This window comes from Balaenoptera musculus, chromosome X, assembly GCF_009873245.2.
Source record: "Balaenoptera musculus isolate JJ_BM4_2016_0621 chromosome X, mBalMus1.pri.v3, whole genome shotgun sequence".
NCBI lineage: Eukaryota > Metazoa > Chordata > Mammalia > Artiodactyla > Balaenopteridae > Balaenoptera > Balaenoptera musculus.
In genome coordinates this window covers 122,509,504-122,514,761 of record NC_045806.1, presented here as the reverse complement: position 1 = coordinate 122,514,761, position 5,258 = coordinate 122,509,504, and the positions used below count along the sequence as shown (strand labels likewise).

At 37.0% G+C, this 5,258-nt stretch overlaps 1 non-coding gene across 1 annotated transcript; it reads right to left on the bottom strand.

The window, feature by feature from the left end:
* Window positions 1–1,502: 1,502 nt before the first annotated feature.
* Window positions 1,503–1,611, bottom strand: LOC118889391. The gene has a single exon (XR_005018525.1). It is a non-coding gene; the product is annotated as a U6 spliceosomal RNA (small nuclear RNA).
* Between the last annotated feature and the right edge of the window lie 3,647 nt (window positions 1,612–5,258).

Below are 5,258 nucleotides of genomic sequence, written 5' to 3'. Positions count from 1 at the left end.
TAATAGGGTTTCTGTCAGAGTTTTAATTGCTTGTGCTAATGCTACCCTGGTACTGCGGCCAATTCTCAGGGCAAAGCTGAAAAAAAAACAGTTGAAGAAGAAAACTCACACCTGTTTGTTGTTTCTTCAAGTTTCTGTTCCCTTCCATAATCTGCTTTAATCCTCTTCACAATTTTCTGATAGTGTATTCTTTATTGTTCTGTGGATTTCTTTGGTATTTTGGAGTTAATATTTGTTATCAGTGAGAAGGTTAGTTTCTAGATAGATTACACTGTCATATCAAAACTAGAGTCTGTTTAACAGGGTCTTTTATATATATTAACGTCTGAGAAACACTTCAAATATATCAAAAATTCTTAACCTTGGTTTCATGTAAAAATCATCTGAGGAGATTTTTAAAAATTCTAATTCTCAGGATACACCCCAGATCAATTAAATCAAAAATTTGAGTTGAGGGGTCTAATTATTGGTATATTTTAAATATTCGCATGTGATTCCATTATATAGTCAAGTTTGATAGGCACTTCCTTACAGTATCTTTACATATGTGAAAGAGAGAACTGAGATTTATGTGAAGGGGAACAGGATGTCACCCCAAAATATGCCTCATTAGCATAAGGATTATTTTAGGCTGATTATTTTTAAGAAACAGCAGGCATAAGAAAAGCTCTGAAAACTGAGTAGAAGTTATCCTTTTGTAAGAGATATTTGCATTTATAAGGTAAATCTCCATTTGTGAGAGTGTCTCTCTCTCTCTATAACAGGAAGAGAAAGAGGACTTTAAATCTCTAGGAACTCTTATCAATGCAGGGGGCAAGGAATTAAATCTGCATAACAACCTTACTCTTGTTTACTGTGCTCTTCCTGGTCACCTCCTATAACTGGACCCCCCTCCTACCACCCTCAACATCTTGTTTTGTCTTTAGCTTGAGATGGTATTTAAGGTGGTGACTTGGGGCATTTCAGGGAGTTACTCAGTTTTCCTGGGTCTCTCCCATGTATACAGGAGGGATACATGTTATTAAAATTCTGTTTGTCTTTATCCTGTTAATCTGCCTATTATAGGGAGGTCTCAGCCAAGAACCTAGAAAGGTAGAGGGAAAATTATCTTTCCTTCCCCATATATGACAGAGGTCTATTTTAAGTTCAGAAAAAGCTGTCAGAAAGTTAATCTGTCTAGATGTCTGGAAAATGATTATTTTTTAAAATTTATTTTATTGAAGTATAGTTGATTTTACAGTGTTGTGTTAACTTCTACTGTACAGCAAAGTGATTCAGTTATACATATATGCACATTCTTTTTCATAATTCTTTTCCATTATGGTTTATCACAGGATATTGAATATAGTTCCCTGTGCTCTACAGTAGGACCTTGTTTTCTATCCATTCTATATATAACAGTTTGCATCTGCTAATCCCAAACTGCCAATCCATCCCTCCCCCACCCCCCGCTCCTCCTTGGCAACCACAAGTCTGTTCTCTATGTCTGTGAGTCTGTTTCTAAAAATATGGACCGCTTCACGAATTTGCGTGTCATCCTTGCACAGGGAGCCATGCTAATTTTCTTTGTATTGTTCCAATTTTTAGTATATGTGCTGCGGAACCAAGCACTGGAAAATGATTCTTAATCTAAAACAGTATTTCACAAATACTGTGTGGTCCAGTGACCACTTGCACAAGAATCCCCCATACCTATAAAATCCAAATACTGGAGTCTTATCCCCAACCAAAGCAACCAGAATCTTTGGAGGTGGAGTCCAGGAAAGGACATTTTTAAAAGTTGTACTAGGTAAATCATATGTCTGAGTGGTCAAGGTTATGCTTTATTGTGAAAATAAATGAGCTTGAATTGTATTTTTATATTGCATGAGATCTACCCTAAATTTTTTTTTTTTAAACATCTTTATTGAAGTATAATTGCCTTAAAATGGTGTGTTAGCTTCTGCTTTATAACAAAGTTAATCAGTTATACATATACAATATGTTCCCATATCTCTTCCCTCTTGCATCTCCCTCCCTCCCACCCTCCCTATCCCACCCCTCTAGGTGGTCACAAAGCACCGAGCTGATCTCCCTGTGCTATGCACCTGCTTCCCACTAGCTATCTATTTTACATTTGGTAGTGTATATATGTCCATGACACTCTCTCACCCTGTCACATCTCACCCCACCCCCTCCCCATATCCTCAAGTCCATTCTCTAGTAGGTCTGTGTCTTTATTCCCGTCTTGCCACTAGGTTCTTCATGGCTTTTTTTTTTTCCTTAGATTCCGTATATATGTGTTAGCATACTGTATTTGTTTTTCTCTTTCTGACTTACTTCACTCTGTATGACAGACTCTAACTCCATCCACCTCATTACAAATACCTCCATTTCATTTCTTTTTATGGCTGAGTAATATTCCATTGTATATATGTGCCACATCTTCTTTATCCATTCATCTGTCGATGGACATTTAGGTTGCTTCCATGTCCTGGCTATTGTAAATAGAGCTGCAATGAACATTTTGGTACATGACTCTTTTTGAACTATGGTTTTCTCAGGGTATATGCCCAGTAGTGGGATTGCTGGATCGTATGGTAGTTCTATTTGTAGTTTTTTAAGGAACCTCCATACTGTTCTCCATAGTGGCTGTATCAATTTACATTCCCACCAACAGTGCAAGAGAGTTCCTTTTCCTCCACACCCTCTCCAGCATTTATTGTTTCTAGATTTTTTGATGATGGCCATTCTGACCGGTGTGAGATGATATCTCGTTGTAGTTTTGATTTGCATTTCTCTAATGATTAATGATGTTGAGCATTCTTTCATGTGTCTGTAGGCCATCTGTATATCTTCTTTGGAGAAATGTCTATTTAGGTCTTCTGCCCATTTTTGGATTGGGTTGTTCGTTTTTTTGTTATTGAGCTGCATGAGCTGCTTGTAAATCTTGGAGATTAATCCTTTGTCAGTTGCTTCATTTGCAAATATTTTCTCCCATTCTGATGGTTGTCTTTTGGTCTTGTTTATGGTTTCCTTTGCTGTGCAAAAGCTTTTAAGTTTCATTAGGTCCCATTTGTTTATTTGTGTTCTTATTTCCATTTCTCTGGGAGCTGGGTCAAAAAGAATCTTGCTGTGATGTATGTCATAAAGTGTTCTGCCTATGTTTTCCTCTAAGAGTTTGATAGTGTCTGGTCTTACACTTAGGTCTTTAATCCATTTGGAGTTTATTTTTGTGCATGGTGTCAGGGAGTGTTCTAATTTCATACTTTTACATGTATCTGTCCAATTTTCCCAGCACCACTTATTGAAGAGGCTGTCTTTTCTCCACTGTATATGCTTGCCTCCTTTATCAAAGATAAGGTGACCATATGTGCGTGGGTTTATCTCTGGGCTTTCTATCCTGTTCCATTGATCTATATTTCTGTTTTTGTGCCAGTACCAAACTGTCTTGATTACTGTAGCTTTGTAATATAGTCTGAAGTCAGGGAGCCTGATTCCTCCAGCTCCATTTTTCGTTCTCAAGATTGCTTTGGCTATTCGGGATCTTTTGTGTTTCCATACAAATTGTGAAATTTTTTGTTCTAGTTCTGTGAAAAATGCCAGTGGTAGTTTGATAGGGATTGCATTGAATCTGTAGATTGCTTTGGGTAGTAGAGTCATTTTCACAATGTTGATTCTTCCAATCCAGGAACATGGTATATCTTTCCATCTATTTGTATCATCTTTAATTTCTTTCATCAGTGTCTTATAATTTTCTGCATACAGGTCTTTTGTCTCCTTAGGTAGGTTTATTCCTAGATATTTTATTCTTTTTGTTGCAATGGTAAACGGGAGTGTTTTCTTAATTTCACTTTCAGATTTTTCGTCATTAGTGTATAGAAATGCAAGAGATTTCTGTGCATTAATTTTGTATCCTGCTACTTTACCAAATTCATTGATTAGCTCTAGGAGTTTTCTGGTAGCATCTTTAGGATTCTCTATGTATAGTATCATGTCCTCTGCAAACAGTGACAGCTTTACTTCTTCTTTTCCGATTTGGATTCCTTTTATTTCTTTGTCTTCTCTGATTGCTGTGGCTAACACTTCCAAAACTATGTTGAATAATAGTGGTGAGAGTGGGCAACCTTGTCTTGTTCCTGATCTTAGTGGAAATGGTTTCAGTTTTTCACCATTGAGGACAATGTTGGCTGTGGGTTTGTCATATATGGCCTTTATTATGTTGAGGAAAGTTCCCTCTATGCCTACTTTCTGCAGGGCTTTTATCATAAATGGGTGTTGAATTTTGTCGAAAGCTTTCTCTGCATCTATTGAGATGATCATATGGTTTTTCTCCTTCAATTTGTTAATATGGTGTATCACATTGATTGATTACGTATATTGAAGAATCCTTGCATTCCTGGGATAAACCCCACTTGATCATGGTGTATGATCCTTTTAATGTGCTGTTGGATTCTGTTTGCGAGTATTTTGTTGAGGATTTTTGCATCTATGTTCATCAGTGATATTGGCCTGTAGTTTTCTTTCTTTGTGACATCTTTGTCTGGTTTTGGTATCAGGGTGATGGTGGCCTCGTAGAATGAGTTTGGGAGTGTTCCTCCCTCTGCAATATTTTGGAAGAGTTTGAGAAGGATAGGTGTTAGCTCTTCTCTAAATGTTTGATAGAATTCACCTGTGAAGCCATCTGGTCCTGGGCTTTTGTTTGTTGGAAGGTTTTTAATCACAGTTTCAATTTCAGTGCTTGTGATTGGTCTGTTCATATTTTCTATTTCTTCCTGGTTCAGTCTCGGCAGTTTGTGCATTTCTAAGAATCTGTCCATTTCTTCCAGGTTGTCCATTTTATTGGCGTAGAGTTGCTTGTAGTAATCTCTCATGATCTTTTGTATTTCTGCAGTGTCAGTGGTTACTTCTCCTTTTTCATTTCTAATTCTATTGATTTGAGTCTTCTCCCTTTTTCTCTTGATGAGGCTGGCTAATGGTTTATCAATTTTGTTTATCTTCTCAAAGAACCAGCTTTTAGTTTTATTGATTTTTGCTATTGTTTCCTTCATTTCTTTTTCTTTTATTTCTGACCTGAACTTTATGATTTCTTTCCTTCTGCTAGCTTTGGGGTTTTTTTGTTCTTCTTTCTCTAATTGCTTTAGGTGCAAGGTTAGGTTGTTTATTCGAGATGTTTCCTGTTTCTTGAGGTAGGCTTGTATTGCTATAAACTTCCCTCTTAGCACTGCTTTTGCTGCGTCCCATAGGTTTTGGGTTGTCGTATCTCCATTGTCATTTGT